General features: G+C 38.1%; 1 protein-coding gene across 2 annotated transcripts in view; it reads right to left on the reverse strand.

Moving 5' to 3' along the window:
* Positions 1 to 2,933, reverse strand: part of LOC121508842 (phospholipid-transporting ATPase ABCA1-like) — a 46,831-nt gene extending 43,898 nt beyond the window's left edge. For both annotated transcript variants that reach the window (XM_041785951.1, XM_041785950.1), the window contains exon 1: positions 2,762 to 2,933. The gene's annotated coding sequence lies outside the window, so the exon portion shown is untranslated. The remainder of the gene's footprint in view (positions 1 to 2,761) is intronic.
* Between the last annotated feature and the right edge of the window lie 19,382 nt (positions 2,934 to 22,315).

The following is a 22,315-nucleotide window of genomic DNA, read 5'->3' on the forward strand; positions in this document are numbered from 1 at the left end:
GTTTTCCTTAGTTGGTTGCACACATTTGTGCCTGTTTGTTTGCTCTGTTTGCAGATTCAAAAGTCCTCTGATTGATTGTCTGACTTTATATAACCAGTTGGATCACACCACCAAGCCCTTGCATTAAACCAAAAACTCCAAAAGTCCCAGAACCAGAAAATATCAAATATTTTGTCATGTTGGGTTTCTAAAATAATATCACTTTGGTAACTGTATTGTTAATAAAATGTATAGTCTTGTTTTCTTGGACACCAAGAGCTGAATTTAGGTCAGTTACTCAAACCTGAGACTCTTAGCTCCTTTATAAAGGTCAGGACATATGCAGGTTGTACAGCAGAAAAAAACGCAGGATCATTACAGAATACTTTCACCAACACAAAGCAAAGTTATTCATGGACAAAAAAGGAAAAAAGCCAACTACGTGCCAAAAATGGGATCACAGCACTTTCTGTGAAAGCCACTGATTTTTAAACATGGTTGCATCCAATGCTTTAAATCTAAAAAAACACCCTGCTCTATTTAAATTAATTATCAAATTTCCTCTAAATAGCAAGGAGGGATGTCCACAAAGACATTTCAGTAATTGTATGCCCTTTTTCCCAATGACCTAGCTGTAAAGTAAAAAATCCCCTACTTACTTGGAATATGCTAAGCATATCAGCTGGACTGAATGAAATGTTGCAATAAAGACTAACAAGAACTTTGAGACCATCAAACAACAAGATGAGCAAAGACCAGACCTGCTGGACTGGGACATCTGTTATGAGTCACCTAATTTGATGGCAGCACACACTAGACATATAAAACTGTTCATTCAACACCTACATTTAATACCTTCTGTAGACTAACAAATATTTGCAACAAACAAAAAAACGCACACACAATGTAACTGTTTTTTATGGAACAATATATTCGGGAAAATAATGAAAGACAGAGTAAATAGATTTGGTCTTTGAAATAAAACTGAGGCTCTCTCTGATCCTCAGGTTTTCATTACATTAGCCTATATGGTGTTTTTTCTCCATCAAATATTTTCCTCTTCATTGTTGCATAAATCCCATAAAATGAATGAGGTATCAAAACACCACCTACATTCACATATTGCTGTCTGCAATGTTGCTGAAAGTGTGGGTGTACAGAAATGTGTTGAGTTGATACCTTCATCACATTATGCTCACAATGGGCTTTTCTGGACTTCCCTATCCAACTGATATCCTTTTTGATCAGTCAGTGTCCGAGCAAAACTGTGTCTCCAAATCCCCCTTCTTTGAGAAATGACATCATGTTTACATGATTGTAACACACTATAAGGCTTGATGTACTATCATCTGCATGAGCTTAATTTTTTTCTGAGCTCCCCTAGTTTCACAGTCAGGCGTTCATGGGTCGAGTTATCTCTCCATTAATAAGGCTATCACATTTTGGTGAACACGGTGGTGAAAACACATCGTCTGCAGAGATAAAGAGACTCTCTGCTGAGCCGAAATGGTGCAGAGCCAAGGCGCCTCTAGTGGCACACACAGATATGGTCATTTTTTCATACTTGTTTACCATCAGTTCTTGCTCACGTGTTATATCACATTCGTACATCTTTTTTCTTAAAACTCAATTTTGTTCATTGATTTAGGAGAGCATACGACTAGTCATTCAATATTCAAACACGGTTAAAATGGACATTTCATTTAGTCAACAATGAAAAACACGGTTATAAGAGCGTCGATGCTTTGCAGGAAAAAGATGATGGGAAACAAAAAAGACCGTAAAATACATATCGTCGACGTAGCTCCAACACAACAGACAAACAAATTAAATGATTGCATGTAAACGCCGTGTGTCTTCGACGACTTTAAATAAACTGTGAAAAGAGAACAAATGAAAATGAAGAAATTAAACATGTGATGTCATTAGTTCGAGAAAGCCTCATCACTGCGTCACAGTGATAACAACAAGACATCTCAACAAAATTTATCGTCTCAGAGACTTCACTTGTGTTTCATTGTTCTCCTGAATTGAGGTTATAGTCGGTCATTCAGCTCCGCGATGCTGGACCACAGGAGGGTCAAGTCAGACGAAATTAGACTACAAGCAAACAAGGATGCTTTCAGTATAAAACTGCAACAAAGAGACACAGAATAAAAAACTTTTCATAACGTGCCAAATAAACCATCCATGAAGTACAGAAAGCCATGCAGCGTGGGTCAATTTAACATTAAAAAGGAAAATATGTTTGCGTGTGCTCAACTGTTATACCTTCTTATCAAAGGCGTATCTCTTAGTCAACTTGAGAATTCGCCACAAAAAGGGCTTTTATTTTGGAATCCTCACCGGAAGCTCAGTGTTAAGACTATAGCTAACTCGACACTTGTCACAGATGGTCGATATGGATGCAAGATAAAAAGGCAAAAAACAACGTTTACAGAACTTGTCATCTCTATCCAACAACGGCTTGACTTTAAAGATACACTGTCCTGTCAGCACGTCTCCGTTTTAGTGTAATTTACCGACGTTAATGTAAATATTGCAAAATAATCGATGCAACAGTAAGTAGACAATAAAGACAAAAATGATTTCAGTCTTCTATGTTTAACCAGTTAAAGCTAAAAACAAATTAAAAAATGAGGTCCCATGAAGAAATAGTGGTATGAGCTATGTGTGTAATCTTTATCACTGTGACATACATCTCTTTGTTGAGCTGACAAAGAAACTCACATATCACCCCAAAACTGACCAACAGAAAGAAAACAAAACAAAACTCACCAACCTTTATTCTGGACGTCCTGAATATCCTCTATATCCGTGGTCATAAATTGAAACCCCTTGTCCAGAAGAAGTTAAAACTGTAAATTAAATCAACTCCTCTTCGGTCCTCCGCTCTTCTGTGTCTCAGTGTCTGACAAAACAGTTTTTTTTTCCTCCAGCACGCTTTTATAGCGCTGCTCGATGCGGAGCGGAGAAGAGCGCAGCAACTGAGGTAACTAACGGTCACTGTTTGATGCTGCTCCCATATAAGGAAAGCACGTGCGGAGTCAAAACATCTCTTAAAGGGCCAGCGACACTTTCGCGCATCTGTAATGCATATGTGACTCTGTAGCTCCTTTAAAGCAACACATTGCAATGGTAATTGAAATTCCAATTAGGGTTCTATGCTACCACAGCTCTTACAATGAATAATACATTAGTTATATCATAAATGATAATTGCATATACTTTTAAAAAAAATCCACATATTAGAAAAGTAATAACAATTGTGTATAGAGCCTGAAGTCTGTCCTGCTCCTTTTGTGTGCAAAGTTAAATAGAAAAAAAAAGATATACAAAAATAGTTGTGCCCTCATAAGCAATAAGAAGCTTTTAGATAGGAACGTAACAGTGATAAAATTAGGACTCCTTTAGGAGGATTAGGCAAAAATAAACTAAACAAGTTAGCAACTGTTTTGAAGAAATGGTTGATAAAAGGTAATTATAATTTTGTAAAGAAGCTCTGAGGTTTATGTTTGCATATACAACAGACTTCTGTCCAATAAATGGACTTGTATGTCTGTACATTAAATGAACTTGTATGTATGTACAGGTATTTATGGTTATGTGCAGAGACTGTGAGAATTAGGGCAAATGTTTAACATAACATTTTAGCCAATGCCAATGTTGATATTGATGGCTTTTCATAACTTCTTCTGGTGTAAGACTCTTAGTATGCCAGCATTTTCTCTCATATTTGACATTAAAAGCAGATTAGTTTGTCCAACAGAAGACTTCTTTTGCTCTGTAAAAAATCTCTTATTTAATTAAGCAGCTAGATATACCAAATGCCAGCACAAAATGGATTGAATACAACAGATAAATATTGCTAGGTGATACCTGTTCATGTCACTTCATTTGGGTGATGGCTAATGTTTGCAAACAGGGTTGATAACAATGTTAAACCACTGAATCACTGCTTCTCAAGTTATACTCATCAGTTTGACTCTTGGTGCCTGCTATACAGCTTCAAAGGTTTTTTTTTAATCCAAACAAATGATGCAAAATGCTCTAACAATAATCACACAAGGTAGAAGACCGTATAAAATTGGAAATATGCAAGGTGATCAATAAACACTAACAGCCCTATCACCCAGAGTCTCCATCCTTTCTGAGCCCAAATTAAACCTTTCAGAAATAACTCTTCTCTTTATTCTTCAAACCAATGGCCTCGGCGTGATTCACCTGGAAACCTTGATGTCTTTTTGCCAAGTGCATACAGGAAACAGATCCAGACCTCCATGACTCTGAACAGGATATGCAGATTAGTAAACGGAAGGATGGTTGTGAATTTGCCTTCGCTTCATTTGCACTAGGTGCTTTCAACCACTCAACACTTCACACTGCAAAGATGACAGGCTTTAGTAGCATACAGTATTTATATGCAGCACAGAAAAAAGTTTCAACATGCAATAAATAGGTGTAGAAAGTGAACATACTCTTTTTATCTGTTGTGCACCACCCAACCAATGCATTTACTAATGGTTATAGCTGCACTGTGATTCTATCACAATAAAAGTAAAATTTTCACCTTGATCTTCAGTGAACGCTAAGTCAGCACTGTCAATCTTAAATTTCATTATATCCCCTGTTCTGAGACACACAGAGACACTTGCCAGTTGTGTAAATTTTATAGGAAACCTCAATGTGCCTTGTTTCTGATAGTCTGATCAGCTAAACAGCTAATTTCCTCATAAGGTTACTTAAAAACATGCTGTATTGAATGGATGAATATGAACTGTAACATCTCCAAGAATGAGAAAGGATATACAACCTGAAGTTCATACAGTGCCTATAAAAAGTATTTATCCCCATGGATCTTTTACCCTTATATTGATTTTATAAATCAATCATGGTCAACATAATTTGGCCTTTTTTTTGGACAAAAAACCTTTTAATGACTAAGTAAAAACAGATTTCTACAAGTAATGTAAATCAAATAGAAATACGTAATGTAAAATAAGTGACTGCATAAATATTAATTCTTTTAAGTCAGTATTTAATAGATGCACCTCTAGCTGCAATCACAGCACCGAGTCTGCGTGGATAGGCCTCAATCAGGCTTGCACATCTAGACACTGCATCCCCATTCTTCTTTGCAAAACTGCTTAAACTCTGTCAGGTTGCACAGGCATCAGGTGTGAACAGCCTTTTTCAAGTCTAGCCCCAAATTCTCTATTGGATTGAGGTATGGGCTTTGACTCAGCCACTCCAGAACATGCTCCTTGTCTTTCAACCATTTCTATGTAGCTTTCACTGAATGCTTCGGGTCATTGTCTCACTAAAAATTTATTCAAGGCTGTAGTTGCAGACTGAATAAAACTATCCCAGAGGATTTTCCTATAGTTTGCCATATTCATTTTACCTTCTACCTTTACAAGCCTTTTAGTGCCAGCTGCTGAGAATCGTCTCCACAGCATAATGCTGCCACCACCATGCTTCACAGTGGGGATGTGTTTGTTGTGATGTGCAGTATTTGGTGCATAGCGTCTTGTCTGATGGCTGAAAAGCACCGTTTTGGCTTCATCAGACCATAGAACTTTCTCCCACTTGACCATGGAGTCTGCTACATGCCTTTTGGTGAACTCTGGCAGAGATTTGAAATGAGTTTTCTTCAGCAGTGGCTTTCTCTTTGCTACTCTCCCATAAAGCTTTGACTGGTGAAGACCAGGTGTTGCATGCAGAGTCTCTGTCTCAGCTTGTAACTTCTTCAGAGTAGTCACAGGTGTCTTGGAGGCCTCTCTCACTCCTTCTTGCACAGTCACTCAGTATGTGAGGACGGCCTAATCTTGGCAGATTTACACATGTGCCACATTCATTAAATTTCATTATGATGGATTTAACCGAACTCTGAGGGATGTTAGGTGCTTTGGAAATGTATTTGTATCCATCCCCTGACTTATATTTTTCAATAACCTTTTCTCTAAGTTGCTTGGAGTGTTCTTTTGTCTTTGTTGTGTACCAGTGACTGGATCTTCCAGACACTTGTCTTTATACTACAATCACTTGAGACATATTCACCGCACTCAGGTGAGCTCCATTTCACCAGAATATATATATATATATTTGTCAAAATAGCCAAATTATAGTGAAAATGATTGATTTAGAAAATCAGTAAAATGGTAAAACATCCAAGGGGGTGAATACTTATGCAGGCAATGTTTACTGGAGTGTTTTCCTGCATATGAGGTTAAATCTCTTCCATGTACTTGTCCCCTTTTTGTGTCCTGAAAACATTTCCATCCTACTCAGTTTGTCTAAACAATAACAGACTGTCTTGAGCCCAGCTACTGAATAACCAGGCCGCTCAACTGACCACACTTTGTTCAGCAGCAACTGTAAACAATTAACATGTCAATAGACGCCAGCCTCTAAATGGGCAACGCTTTGTCCGATTGCACCCACGCCAGATCTAACAGAGGCGATCTGAGGTCTAGAAGATGACCTTGTTAGCAAAAACAACAATTTGAGACAGAAACAGCTCAGTGCATTAAAATAAACAGCACACGCAGGTGGTGCTAGATGGCTAAAAATGTAACGTGACCTTTGCTGAATACTATACTTCTCATCGCAAAGTGTCATAATTATTATTATATAGAGAATGAAATTCAAGATTTTACCTAACACTAGTCCTGTGCGTGTACAGGTTAGCATTGGTTGATGTATTAGGAAGCTGCATGATCCTGACGTGCAGTGCAGGCTAACTAATGTCCAAAGAGCATGACAACCATCTGGCAGTGATTATCCGTCCTCCTGTGCCTCTACTGTCTTTATTCTGCTCGTTCTGCCTTAGGGTGCAATTGCTTTAAATATACAACAAGTGGTGGTGGACGGCCACATCAGTCGTTTTCCTTTCCCCTGAAATCTGAAGATAACATCTGGGCATTTAATTCAAACAATGCAAACTGCTGAACTTTCCAACAATGCTTCTGCTCTGCTGCAGGACACTGTTGTAAAACGTTCTTGTTCTACAGAGAATAATTTATTTTACTGTCAAAGCAATTTTTAATATAAAGGAGCCACCCTTTCCTCAAATGATGAAACAAGAATTTCAGATGTTCAACTCAACTCACATCTGCACCTTCAAACTGCAACAAGTGATGTTATTAGTGCCAATGAGTTTTGCTTTGAAATGAATGACCATGATTAACTCTAGAAGACTATGTTTAGTATACGAGATGTAATAAAAGGGTCATTTCTGTCAGTGTGCTTAAGTGTGAATCTGCTGAGGAGTATGTGAGGTCTAAGGTGGGGTCTCATTTAATCAGGATCCACTGTCAGAACGATTAGTCGTATAATCCCTCAAAGACGCTGCAGAACTTCCTGCATGGATGAGGATGGATGATGATAAGTCCAGACTAATGCAGTGATGTCAGCATGGCAGAGTAGAATTTATTCTGCAGTCATTTCAAGATTTTAGTAATGCTAATGACTCTAAATGAACAGTTTAAAGGTGTAAATTAATAAATACATCTGACAGTTAAAGGAAATGTAAGATCTAAAAGCAGAGAGGTTTAAGAGATCATTTTTGTGATGATTGGTGAATTCTAAGAAAATTTCTCCCATTATGTAACAAAATATGAAACTGACCAAAACTTGGTGAGGAAATACACTTTTCTAGTGCTGCAAGACACTTAAAAGACTAACATTTACAACAAAGACTATTATAGATTTCAAATGTTTTGCCCAACTACAAGGTGTATACCTTCACCAGGTATAATCCAGAGCTGTAAGTGGACATTCAAAGGTAACACAAGTTCATTTTTTAAACAAGAGGACTGTTGAAAATATGTGGCCATAAAGTCACCTATGTGGAAAATTGTAGTAGTAGTAGTCCACATCTCATTCTTTGAGAGGATTTGTGGTAAGATGTCAGGTGCAATTATCTTCAGTGGTAAGAGGACAGTGGTTTGTGTTGTCTGGCACAGCATGGGGCAGTCTACACACTCAAGACTGATGGGATCACTGCACCCTAACCCACTTATGATCTTAAGACACTGATTGGCTTGCAAATGAGGATGCACATTTTTGAAGACTGATCCATGTTGTGTTAGATATGTAGTGTATTTTTGTAAAGATATACATCTGTGCACAGCATTTTCAATCAGGAGGGGCACATGTCTCTAAGGGAAGAGAAATAGCATTAAAGCACATGAATATACCAAGAAAAGGTCCAGTAAACAAGGAACATAAGTGCCTGAAGGAAGATTTGTTTGGTACATAATGCAGTCTGACTCATTCAAAGGTAGTGTGGGTGGTGAGCCATAAGCCAGTGTTGTTGTGTTTCAGCAACACAACAGCTGTACATGTTACTTTATGTATCAGTCTAACTATAAGCTATAATAAAACATATAAAAGAATCAACACTGGTGAAGTCATATGTACAACCCTAATTCCATAAAAGCTGGGGTGCTGTGTAAAATGTAAATTTAACAGAATGCAATGATTTCTAAATCTCAGAAACAACTACTTTATTCACAACAGAACATAAACAACATGTTGAAACTGAGACATTTTACCATTTCATGAAACATAGTAGCTCATTTAAAATTTGATGGTAGCAACACATCTCAAAAAAGTAGGTACGGGAGAACAAAAGGCTGGAAAAGTAAATATTAAAATGAAAAACAGCTAGAGGAGCATTTTGCTACCAGTTAGCTTAATTGACAGCAGGTAAGTGACATGAAAAGGAACATTTTAGAGAGGCAGAGTCTCCCAGAATTAAAGATGGGGAGAGGGTCACAAATCTGTGAAAAACTATGTATACAAATTGTGGAACAATTTCAGAAAAATGTTCCTCGATTTAATGTGAACACTTTAAATATCCTAGCATCTATAGCACACAATATCATCAAAAGATTCAGAGAATCTGGAGAAATCTCTGTGCGCAAGGGACAAGGCTGAAGGTCAGAAGTGGATGCATGTGATCTTTGGGCCCTTAAGGCTCATTTGTGCTCAAAGTTTGGACTGCATAGGGATATGGATGGACCTTCTGCGTTCATTTCATCCGTTTTTCATCTGTTCTCTCTAACTTTACAGATCAGATGTAGAAATACCGCTGCCAATCGTGGGGCAGTGTTGAGCCAACAGTTCAACCCAGAGTAGCAACACAATGAAGAAGAAACATTTAAAAGAAATGAATCAAGTCTCCAGAGGAAATATAGAAGAGTAATGAGAGCATTATTAGAAAATACAAACATATCAATGATGTTGGCTCACCTGGGCACAAAGACAGACCATTGAGCGCAACTGAGCAGAGGACAGACCGTTCTTTCTTCAATCTCTGGGATGGATGGAGCATTATTGAAGTAGCTTGGTGAGAAACAAGCTCTAGTGGATTAAATTTTCGTTGTCCATTCCAATGCTCTGATCTGTTTCATACATAGAGCATACGTACATGAACCATTAAGCAGCACTGTGTTAAAAACATACATTCAATGGAGTAAAGGAACGGTTCCTTGATGTCACCTCAGATTCAACAATGTGGTCCAAGACATCGTCTGCCTTTTGGATTGGAGGGAAAAAGGAGGACCCCTGCTAGGGAGGAGAGCCCTGTCCCCACTCCTCCCTTTTGTGCCATCCTACCAGTGTAAGAGAGGTTTTTCTGCTGCATCCAGGACCCAAGAAGATCTGTAGCACGAAACAAGCCCACAGTAATTGTGGGACAAGCAGAATAAATCCTAAAAAATGTTCACTAGGTTTTTATTTTCAGGGAATTGTACATCTTCATAGAGTTAAATTTTTAACACTCTGAGGAGATAGTTGTTGTTACTCCTGCACAATTTGGAGGTTCTATGTTGCAAATAAAAATGGAATTTGTTAGTAAAATTCGTGACTGACAGTATATTTTCATTTATATATTCTTACATGTTAATTTGTATGTGAGGAGTAGGAAAATACTATTCAAATATTATAATCTGCCAAAGGTGGGGTGCCTGGCAGAAAATTTTTGGGAACCACAGTAATGGACTGTATTATCATATTGCACCATGTTATATTTAATTAAATTATATTGTACCCTACCATATCATGCGGCATTAAATTGTATCATCATACTGGTATCTTATTGACTCCTACCTAATAAAATCATATAGTATTATACGACTGTGTGCTGGATTGAATAATATCATATTGTAGTGTTTGCCACTTTGTGAAATGGTGTTAGACCCTCAAAACCAGATGAAGATATTTAGTTCAAGCAGCTCTGTTAAGGGTCAGCTTCCTCAAATTACAAAATGTAATTCACTCATAAACCATTAGAGAGAAGCTGGAAACCTGTCATATTAGCAGGGTTGAAATTAACTAGGCTACATTTATTTATATTAGTGTAACTGAGAAGCTCTTTTGTGTACCTTTACTCTTGAGAAGTAATTTTTAAGATGAGCAATTTTACTTTAACTTTAGTATATTTTTAGGGAAGTATTAGAATTCATAACATTTTCAGCAGCAACTATTACAAAGTAAAAAAAAAAAACAATAAATGTCAAAACAAGGAGGTCAAAGGTCACTGTTAACATCATAAAACTGGTCAGTAGTTTGGCTTCTTTGACACATCATGGTCAGTAGCACACAGAGAAAGAATGAGTCCACATTACATCCAAAAACAGGTGTTACGCTTAACTTTATCATGAAAGCGTGCCTTTACTTAAAGAAGAGAGAGAGAGACAGAGATTCATATTCTCTTGTTGTTAACACACATTAAGGGAAGATTGTATTCTATTGTACAAACCTTTCAGGCAGCTACTCGGTATTCAGTAGTAAAATTTAAATGATTTACCTTTTGAGTAGATTTAGTACTTTTACATCTACTTAAGTAACTTTTAAACAAAATAACTGCACTTCTACTTCGGTACCATCTCTGCCATCCATAGGGTTGTAATGTACACTGTACAAAAACTCTATCAAGAAACTAAATGTTTTAGTCTTTGTTTTATACTACAGGCTGAAACATATCCATTCAACAACAGAACAGCTGGGTCTTTGTTATATTTTAACTCCTTTAAGACAATCATTTCAAACCTTTCATCAGACCTATAATGCAATCAGTGTGTAACAGTGCTGGAGGATGCATCTAAGCTCATTCTAAGACCCTTACCCCCCAGACTTCGTTATCAGGGGATTTGAAAAGATATGCACGACACACAATAGTCTTGTACATATTTATAAGAATAAGGAGTAGAAAATGTTTTTTTTTTTTTCATATCATGCAGGGCTTTGGGGTCCATACATCAGCTCTTTGACAAAGATTGTATTTGTTTAGGCAAATGCAGACTAACATAGGCATGTAACCTGTTGATTCATGTGTCTTCTTCTGTTGAAAACTCTTAGTTCCTTCATCTTACGCTGTTTGAAGTATGCTGGCACTCTCTCTTGCTTGAGGGGGATGAAATGATAAAGGTGTAAAATCTATCTCCTTTTCCCTTTAACCGACAGTAACCTCGGACAAAACGGCAGCGCACAATGTGTTCTTTGTTCGAATAAATTAAGCTGGCATTTCTCCGTGTAATTTCCGTTTTCAGCCCTAAAAAAACCTCGACCTGCACCCCTCTGTTTATGGCATTTTCAACAGGCAAAAACACTTAAGCATATCTGCGTGATATGGCTGCAGACAAGCAGGATGAGAAGAGAAGAGAAGGAAGAGAAGAGGACGTTTGTCCGATAGTAACCTCAGCACATAGAGTGAAGGAGGAGGGGAGCTTTGTCCGATAGTAACCCCGGCACAGTGTGTGATGAAGGAGAGCAGTGAAGGAGGGGGATGGTTTACGGGTTGCCTATATTTAACTGTGCTCTGTAAATTGTGTCACATCTGTCTGGGATACAGAAAATAAGATAAAAAATGTAGCCCCTAAAAATGCAGCGATAGAGCCGCTTATAAGGCAAAATCGTATGCGGATGATTCACTCAAGACGCGGGGTTTCATCTTTTCTTCCGTTTTTTAAAATCTGTCGATTGATGTTGATGATTCGGCAAATACATGACGAAATATTCATAAATGTCAAACAAAATGTTTCTCGAAGTGCCATGACAATGCTCCAAATCCGGTGTAAGAATTCCGTGTTAGATAAACACTGGCTTGTGACTGCTTCTGCTTGCAACGTCGGCACTTATGTGGCTTTCAGGTACTGTCGGAAAGAGGCAAACATACCAGGAAAGGTTTTCCTTGTGTTTGAATGTGTGTGTGTGTTTTTTTTTTTTTTATCGTGATCAGCGATGACTCTCTTAATGTTTAACAGGAACATAGTGGACACAACAGATGTATGTAAGAATTTAGTAATTGTTAAATGCTAAATAAACCAGCAAATAAATAGAATTGATAGAATCATCTTGGCCTCAAAGTGTGGCAGCCAACTGGGAAAATGCCCTGTATGCTAGCTCACCAGTCCAGCTCTGACCTTGATTGTCACAAAATTATTGTCAAGTGATGTATCTTGAAAAAGAAAAATCAATATATGAAAATTGATTCTGTCAAGATTAATTGCATTAATTGCGAATAATTAAGGTTGACTATTGGTGCATTTTTAAAAACTGTTTATCACTATCAATTACATGCTTTATTGTCTACTTTATTGTCTCTTTTTTAACTTTCTACTATGGACTAACCCCCTCCTTAAAAGCCTCCTATGGACAGGTGTTGAAAATTAGTACTAGTGCTATAACACTTAAAACTATGCATCTGGTGTTTTCCAATGTAATTGTTATGTCCATATTAAATAAATAAATAAATAAATAAAATAAATATTTCAGCACACTTTAGCTGAACCACTGTAGCGTCTCTCTGCAGCCACAGTGATGTAAAATGAGACCTCCACTGCTCCTAAAGGGGACATATTATTCAATAATCACTTTTTCAGGCTTTTCTGACAAAAAATATGTGCCCCTGGCCTGTCCACAATCCCCTCAAATACCAGAAAAATCAATTTTCTTCCTTTCGCCATCTTTCAGAAAATTTGTGCTGAAACAAGCCGTTCTCAGGTTTTCCCCTCATGATGTCAAGTGGGGAGTAAGCGCCCACCCCCAGGCTTGGTTGGCCCAACCCACTTGGAAGAAAGTTCCACCGTCATCTGCTGATCTTCCTCTCAGCTGCAAGATGAGATGCTGGATAGCTCTGTGGGTTACCCTGCTGACTCTCATGTGGGAGATTGATGGTTCAAATCCCATTCAGGACCTTAACTGTAACATTGTAACCTCAGAGTGCCACATCCATCTCCTGAGAGGGGTGTGGTCATGGGCAGAGTCAGACAGCTCATTAACATTCAAAGCCACAGACACACAGAGACAGCTCATTCTGAGCAGGGCTGAAACAGAGGGGTTTGTAGACATGCAAAAGTCCTATATTAGAGTGTTGTTTTTCAGCAACAAAATCCACAGGCACCTGGGACCTCTGAAAATTATATAAACTTGTCTTAAAAGGGTAAAATATGTCCCCTTTAATGTGTCCTTCACTAAAAAAACATCATCACAGTCAGCCCAGCTGTCAAGTCATAAGTCATCAGCACCTGGTGTTGTCAAACGTTTATCTTTTTACTGTTCCTTAATGTCATCATAAATCCTCTTTTCTGTGTTTAAGTTCATATTAAAATCTTCAATCTGCTGATAATAGCAAGTTTGTATCCAAACAGGAAGTCAAGTCCTTAGTTAAGACAACAAAAAGTTAAAAAAATGACACAAAAAGACTCTAGAGGCAAAATAGTGGAATTTTAAAATGCTATAAAAAGGCCGAGATTCATTCTGATTAACTACAGAAATTCTGAGGTGAATTTCAATTAAAACATTTGTAAAATAAGTCAAATCTTTATGGTGGCAATGGTTATAGCATACATAAAATTAAAAAATAGTCATGCTGAGACGAAATTATTTGCATTCCTTGTCCCAGACAGAAACGAACTTCCTCTCCTTCGGGCCTCGCTCTTGAAGCTTTGATATCCGAGCTTCTTTCTGAGTGCATGAACGCGTCGCTGTTTGACCGCTGGTTACCTCTTACCGCAGCCGTCAGAGAACTGGGTGAAAGGGGAATGATGTCACAGGCTGGGTGAAGACAGCTGAGGAGAACAACAGAGCTACTGAAAATGGTTACTGGGCAGAAAACTTGCAGAGAAGAAGATAAATGTTTATTTTAAATCAACAGTTGAGCGAACGGGGCAGGAATAAGCCGAGGCCATACAAGTTTTTACCTCGCATTTTTAAAGGAAGTTAAAACGTGCTTTCTGACAGTTTGTTTTAGCGCGAGTGTATGTTTCAAACCTTCTATATCACTTTAAAAACACTAAAGTGGTGTTTAATACTCCAATGACTACACTGTTTTAGTAATTATAACCCTAACTCCAAAAAGTTGGGGTTCTTTATAAAATGACAATATAAACACAACGTAATTAAGCTAATAAATACATATTTTATTCACAAAAGAACACAGACAACACATCAGAATTTGAAACTGAGACATTTTACCATTTCATGAAAAACACAAGCTTACGTTGAATTTGATGGCAGCAATACATTTCAACAGGGCAATTGAAGTTATCAAAAACACCAGGAGGAGCATTTGCAACTAATTAGGTTAAGTGGCAACAAGTCAGTGACATGACTGTGTATAAAAGGTGGATTTCAGAGAGGCAGAGTCTCTCAGAAGTAAAGATGGGTAGAGGTCCCCCACTCTGTGAAACTCCATGCCTAAAAATTGGGAAACAATATCATAAAAATGTTCACCAAAGTAAAATTGTGAATACTTTGAATTCCCCATCATCTGCAGTACGTGATATCATCAACAGAGTCAGAGAATCAGGGGAAATCTCTGTGTGCAAGGAACTAGGCCAAAGGTCAATATTGGATGCTTGTGATCTTTAGGCCCTCAGGTAGCACTGCAGTGAAAACAGACATGATTCTGTGCTGGAAATCACTGCATCGGCTCAGGAACACTTCAAGAAATCATTGTCAACATAGTTGGCCGTGCCATCAATACATGCCAGTTAAAGCTGTATCATGAAAACAAGAATCCATATGTGGATACGATCCAGAAATGCTACTGTCTTCTCTGCGCCAAAGCTCGTTTTTAAAATGGACCAGTCCAGACCTTTCATCAACAGAAAATATTTGAAAATATTTTTTCTATACCCCTTATCCCATTCGGGTTTCGTGGGGGGGCTGGAGCCTATCCCAGCTGTCACCTGGACTGGTCGCTAGTATTTGACACATCATAATACAAAAAAATCTGGCACAGAAGACTCAGGACTGTTGAGCAGTTAGAATTGTACACCAAACAAGATTGGGGCAGCATTCCTCTCCCAAAACTACAGCAACTGGTCTCCTCACTTCCCAAGAAAAAGGGGAGTTACACAATGTTATTCACGGCCCTGTCCCTACTTTTTTGAGCTGTGCTGTGGCCATCAAATTTAAAATAAGCTAATATTGTTCGTGAAATGGTTAATGTCTGTTTCAAAATCTGATTCCATTTTTTTGGAACTGGGGTTGTAGAAATATTTACATAAGTGTATTCCTGCAGCCTGTTCACAACAATATGTCAGGTTTGGTTAGCAAGTGTAAGTGTTATCCTGTGACACTGAAACAGCTGACATGAAGATTTTTATCAAAGATTCAGTGATACACTGCTTGGAAGAACAGATTATATCACTCTTTAGAATGATCTACTTTTATTTCCTGGGAATAGTGTGATCCTGTTTATGTGTGTTATCCAGAGAATATATGGCCTCAACATATTATAAGAGGAAGTCATTAGATGGAATCTGATTAGCCATGAAGTAACAAAGTACAGAATATTCAGGTCAATGTAGTGACATTTATTACAGTTTCACTGTAAAGCATCCTGTGCATAAATGCCCTCATTCTGACTGACTATGACATAAATCACATTTATTTTATTTCTCAGCCTCAACAATTAAAGATGTCATGAACATAAATGTTTGAAGTTTGTCCTTCACCAAACATGATGAGAACAAACCTTGCACATTGTGTGTCTGTGGGTCCAATCAAACTGAATAACGATTTTCATGTAACCGTAATGAATCAAGAAGTGCCCTACTTCTGCACAGTTGCCGAATGAGGTCATTGTCACAGTACTTCCTTTCAGAGAATGTTTGTTCTGTGAATTTCTTGAAATGACTTCACACTCTTAATTTATGACCCCAAAACATTTTCTGAGCTTTATGTGTATGCAGTGTAGGCCTCCATTTATCTTGAATTTCTTCATGGGACTTCTGTAGATGAAATGTCACGATATTTTTGAGAGGCAGCACAAACAAGTATCAACAGAATTACATGGTTCCAACACACTTTATTACCAGTTTATTTTGTTCTCATAAACACAACAAGCCCTCATTGCTGCATAAACCTTTAATGTTCACTTATGTCATGGATGCCCTGAGTCCAAAGTTCCCTCCACTTACGTTGAGGTCACACTGCACAGCTAAAAACACTGCTTTTGTTGTTTCATTTCCACAACTTAAATAAAAAATTTTTTAAATTTTGTTGTATTTGTGCATTAGTTGCATTGAAAAATAAAATGCAGGCAGAACCAGATCTGTGTTGGTACAGAGCAGATACAAACATCCAACACTGCCAAGGGGCCTTTGTGCATCAAACAGCACGAGGCAGGAGATCAATACCAAACACTATCCCTTGTTTTTGATGATTGATGCTGGCATCAAGAGGATCTATACCATGCACGGGATTGGGTTCTCACTTCTAAGTTACCTTGTACCTATTTTTATTTTGTTTTTCAAAAGATTTTTTTTTTATTAGTAGAAGATCACAAAGATTTTTTATGTAAAACTATTTGTATGCTGTCATGTGAACTGTCCCTCAGTGTGTCCTGTGTCAAATTTGTTTATGTTTTACACTTTCAAGACTATGGATAAAGCTTTTAGCTAGCTGGTAATTTACCCTGCACTACAATATTATGCTTCAATAACATACCGGGCATGTCTACCAAACAATACAACAGCCTACAATATAAGAGAATTTACTATGATTATCATATATTTGTCAGTTCTTCAGTGTTCGTGAAGACATATTCAGATGTAGCCCCTTAGAGATGCACTATACAATATATAAGTACCCTGGCCTCATGCTGCATTTAAATATAATAAAAGTATCTTATTAGCATTAAAGATTCTTAACCATTAAAATCTGTATTGACCCCAAATTTTGCAGGAGGCATATTACCTTTGCATATATCCTAGTATCACTTGGGACCCTGCAGCCTGTTTATTGCTTACTGTCGTTTATTCCACACAGAACCCCCAGCAGGGCCCCTGTCGATTTACAGCCAGAATATTTAAAAAGTCACAGCCCACTTACCTTCTCCTAGCTGTTTTTCTGTTTGGCTAAAAGTTGGACAAAAATCAACTCTGAGGTACTTAAGGAGAAGACGAAGAGCAGTAGAAAAATATTACTAATAACTAGCGTGGTCTTTGTTAGTGAACTGGTGTTGGATTAACTGGTGACACTTTGTTAAAAACTGTCCTATACTGCTCACCCCCACATTTTAAGAATTGATCAGTGCCTTCTGAGACATAAATCCTACTAGAGAAGAGTTCACTCTTTCTTCACAGTAACTTTTTGTCATCATATACATTATAACTGATGTACTTAAATGTGTAAAAACCCAATAAAAGTATCTAAAAAAAAAAAAAAAAAAAGATTTCGCTGGGCCACAAAGTACATTTACAGAGATCAATACTGGAAATAAATAAAAGTGAGTTTGCAAACGCCTGATCAAAACAAAGATGATAGATGGCAGTGACTCATTAATTGTACTTTGTGAACTGACACTTTCTGTGTAATGTAAATGTCGCTTAAAGCCAAGTGTTTGCATTGAAATTCTCCATGTATGAAATAAAAGTCTAATAGTTAACACTTTGAGTCCCATGTTGCATTTATATGAGGGTTTTTCCTTTGGCCCCAGGATATTTTTTAGGTTTCATATTGGCATTGTAGCATACTGAAGTTTGGACAAGGCTGCCTTAGGGTTGAAATTCTCTTTTGTTTAGTACTGCATGCTGTTGTGAGCAAGAAAAATCACTGTGATGTATGAAATGACCCATAATTTGACTAAAGTTTCAAATTTAAAGATCCCTCCACTATAAACATCTTTTAAACCCCATAAACAATACTAAAAAAGTCCCCTAGTTTGTTCTAATGGCTGACCTCTGTGTCCTAGATGTCCAGGACATTCCCCTGCACATCCCTAAAGAACCCTGTATTTCATGGGTCACTTTGAAGATATTATCCATACCAGATCACATTACCCAGGACTCTGTATGTAATACAATATTGCTCTGTATCTTCAGGGAAACACAATATTTTCCAAGTACACACTCCTTTTTACAGTTGATAATATCAAATAGTCTGTTGTTCGGTTCCTATCAAAGTTTTATGCAAGTTGTGCTGTCAAAACCTTTTATATTTACAGATACAGTTGTTAACTGTTATGTGCTGTTCCTTGTTCATTTTCCTTCCCTCAGCCTTTAACAGGAGGTCCTTAGACTACACTTGATCAGAGGTCATATTTGAGCAGCACAGCACTGTGACCTCTTAACACACTTCAAAGTTATATTGACGTGTCAGTGGCACAAATTAGTTTCAGATTTCTGTGGACACAGTGCTGAGTATTGACTCTGACTTCATTATACAAACACTCACATGTTGCTCTCTCCCGTGTCGCTGGGAGCAGGTATGACTCACAGGCATGTTTGCTCAAGCATTTGCCTATATATGTGTGTGTGTGAAATTCATGCTGGTTCAGTCTTTCTCTGAGGTGTTGACTCCAGGCTGAGCTGACAAAAGCAAACATCCTCTTAAAAATTATGGATCAGAGAGTAGATAGTCATGTGGTGTGGGTCAATGCAAAATTACAGGCCTCAGTGATCATTGTGTTCAATCAGGAATGAAATGAACAGTTCTTAAAGTGGCAGACAGTTTAAGTTCATCATCACTGTCTGGATTCAGGGAGCTCATTGAAGCCAAGTCAGACTTTTCATGAAAGAAATTTTAAAAACGTGTGTTGACCAAAGTAGTACAAGCAATACTAGCAGTAAAACTAAGATGATCAGAATTAAGACCAGTAACACCTATACACAGTACAGAAACCTTTCAGGAATTAGATTACACAACCAAAGTTTTTCAGTAACTGTATGAAATTTGTGGATACAATCCTCTTTCAAAGGTAAACTGTACTGTGGCAGATGTTGTAATATCAGAAAATATCAAATCAATGTCCAAAGAATTATGGCATTGTGATGAAACAGGTGATTTACATCCTTAGCCCCCATCTGATCAAAATCTTGTTTGATGGGTAATCGCAGCAGGCAGCAGTGGGCAATCAAGGAGAAAAAGAGAGAGATAGACAGAGCATGTACAGTGGAGGGAATCAGAGGGGAGTGTGCAGCAATGGGACAACCCAGGAAGTGAGATCAGTGCTGTAAAAATTTTGCTATTTTCTGATTTTTTCACAGCAGTTGGAGGTCTAAAATTGAATGTGATGAAAACTGCAGGATTTTGTCTGTATTGAAGCTATGCCCTCTGTCACAGCCTTTCCTCCAATTTCCACATGCAGCGAATGCACCGACGAATTGTACTGCGGAGCACATCGCTCCCTCTAGTCTATCAGCATTTCCACAGCCAGTGCTCCAGACTGGCAGCGGCACGTGCCTGGAGCGCCACTTTGCTCCGCTTCGTTCGAGATACGCTGCAGGTCTATTTTCAGCACTGGCCACTGCCAAACTGCGTCAATACTCGTCGATCAGAAAGCTCCACAGAAGGAAGTCACAAGAGTAGAATATCCGGTTCTTACAAAATAAAACATAACGCACTGACTCCCGGTTGCAAATCATCACTTCATCAACATTACGACTCACCCTGCAGCGAGAGCAAAGGGCCACCATGAGGTCAGTGTGTCACAGAGCTACAATGGCATCATTGATGAGGAAAAGTTAACCTTTGAGGACATTTAGCCAAAGAATTTTTCCTAAAACCACTGATCCTTCAAGCAATCATTGACCTTTTAATTTCCTAATGTACTCACCCAATGGCGGAAGCAGTAATATCATGGACGTATAATGGAAAGGATGATAAATTAAGCCCAAGAGGTAAAATAGTCTGATGTTGACATACTATTCCTGCTTGAACTTGCAGTTCTCCTGTGATTTCTGCCCTCTGATCAGGGCTGCACGCCGCAGCGCAGCGCTCTAGACTAGCTTCCAGTGGGCGAGGTTGCTCGCCTTCAGTCGGAGTAAACCCGCTGGGCTTCAGTGCACGGTGCAGTTGTCCCATGTGGAAATTGCGGGTTTACCCTTGTTGCCTGCATTATCCATAGCTCTGGAGATCTTTAGTAAGCCCCTTTGTCATCTAATTATAATACACATATTAACTATAGTGTCTGGATAGGGAACAGAAGAGAGAGACAGCGATGTCTCCTGGTCCCTAAAAGTTTTTCCTTACATCCCGACCTGCAGATTTATTTTCAGTGCAGCTCAATAAACAAGCATATGTCGCACACTGTCGTTTACTGTAATTTACAGACAATACTGTTGTTTATGTCTGTAAATTACACAGCATAAGCCTGGAACAAGTAGGTCCTGTTAATTGCTATAATGATAAAATGAAACGAAGCCTGTGAGTTAGTTCTGCCAGTAATCTTGAGCACAATCATTCACACCTGACATGCATCCTAATCAAATCACATGACTCACATCCTCCTAAACTAGTGGGCTATCTAAGCTGTGAGATTTCCTTTCTCTTCCTCTGCTGCATCGCTGCGCCTGGATTAACACTGTGCTCTCGCTTGCAACCCTCCTCCACCCCAGCATCCACCTGCTGGCTCCGACTGGGGGTTAAAGCTGTTATCTTATCACTCCTCAAATTCTATATGTAAAATCTGTGAGGACTGATTAAGTCAGTGCCTGGCGCCAAACATAATATGTTGCATAATAAATGGTTAAATAAACTTCTGCATGAGATTATTGGCTGAAATGAAACAAAAACGGTTATCTGGAGTCGTTAAGTCTGTAACTCAAAATAGTTATTCTGCTGATCACAGAAATCATCTGTCTATAGGCAGGCTCCACTGGTCAGCTCTGAATTAACATTTATTTCAGTAAACATAATTACTGATTACTGGTTAAAATAATCTATTATGCTGCCCAGAACTTTTTATGTTCACTTTTTTGGTTCATTTTGACCACAAAGAGGGTGCACTGAGGACACTGTCACTTTGCGCTGATCTAGAGATGAAGGTCACAACAACCAGTCGATTAAACAGTGTATGCATGTAATTTCAGTCAACCAAGACTTTCCTTGGTTGACTACAGCATTAAGTAGTCATTACGCCTTTTTATGCATTGATGGTGTCACCCTGTGATCTGCTCTGGATTTGTGGGAAAACTTTGCTAAAGGCCAAGTGTAACAGAGAACTTGGAGTTACTGTTTTTCTATGTATTGTGTTGCATAAGTTCAATGTGCTGTCAGTGGGTGACTTGTGAACTTATAACTGACCCGTCCACTCTGTGTGTGTGTGTGTCTGTGTGTGTATAAAGAGCATGATTTCATCGGTATGTGAGAGCATTTTAGGTTGAGTGCATCTGAGGTTTCATGTGTTTACATAAACCCACATCTCTGTAAACACGTTTCTGTATTAATTCTACCCTTTGATAAAATTTGAGATCAAATCTCATTAATCTGCTTAGACACAGAAAATCAACCAACTTGTTGTTTCTTTTTACTTGTCTCCATGTTAAAAATCCAGTTCTTCTTGCTAATAAAAAACATAAAATGAGCTGTTGTTTACTAAAACATTACTTTAAATGTTTACTTAAAATGTTTTTATTTTATTTTTTTTCATTTCAAACAACAAAGATTCTGCTGAATTTAATTTAAGTGCTTCTGAACAATCCTAAATTTCTAGATCAATAAATGTTGCTGCCATGTTTTTAAATGCCCCTCCCCTGTCAACCTAACTAAAAATAAAGTGCTTACAAATTTTTACATAGCAACCATTAGATTTATTTTTTGATCTCATGAGTGCCCTCTCTAGCCTCTCTAAAATCTACTCTGTGTGTCTGTCAGCATGCTGACTAGCCATCTGCCGCCCTCTGTTCTACATAAAGGTCTATTCATCTCAAACAGCTGGCAGACACACTGACCTCTGTCATTCTCTCTCTCTGTCTCTCTCACTCTATCTGTCTGCAGTTCTTTTCTCAGTCTGAGTATTCACTAAGGCTGCTTTGGCAATTGATCAAAATCAAGATAAAATTGCAATATAGTCCAAGCAATTTCTAAATCACAGAAA

This window comes from Cheilinus undulatus, linkage group 4 (assembly GCF_018320785.1).
Source record: "Cheilinus undulatus linkage group 4, ASM1832078v1, whole genome shotgun sequence".
Lineage (NCBI taxonomy): Eukaryota > Metazoa > Chordata > Actinopteri > Labriformes > Labridae > Cheilinus > Cheilinus undulatus.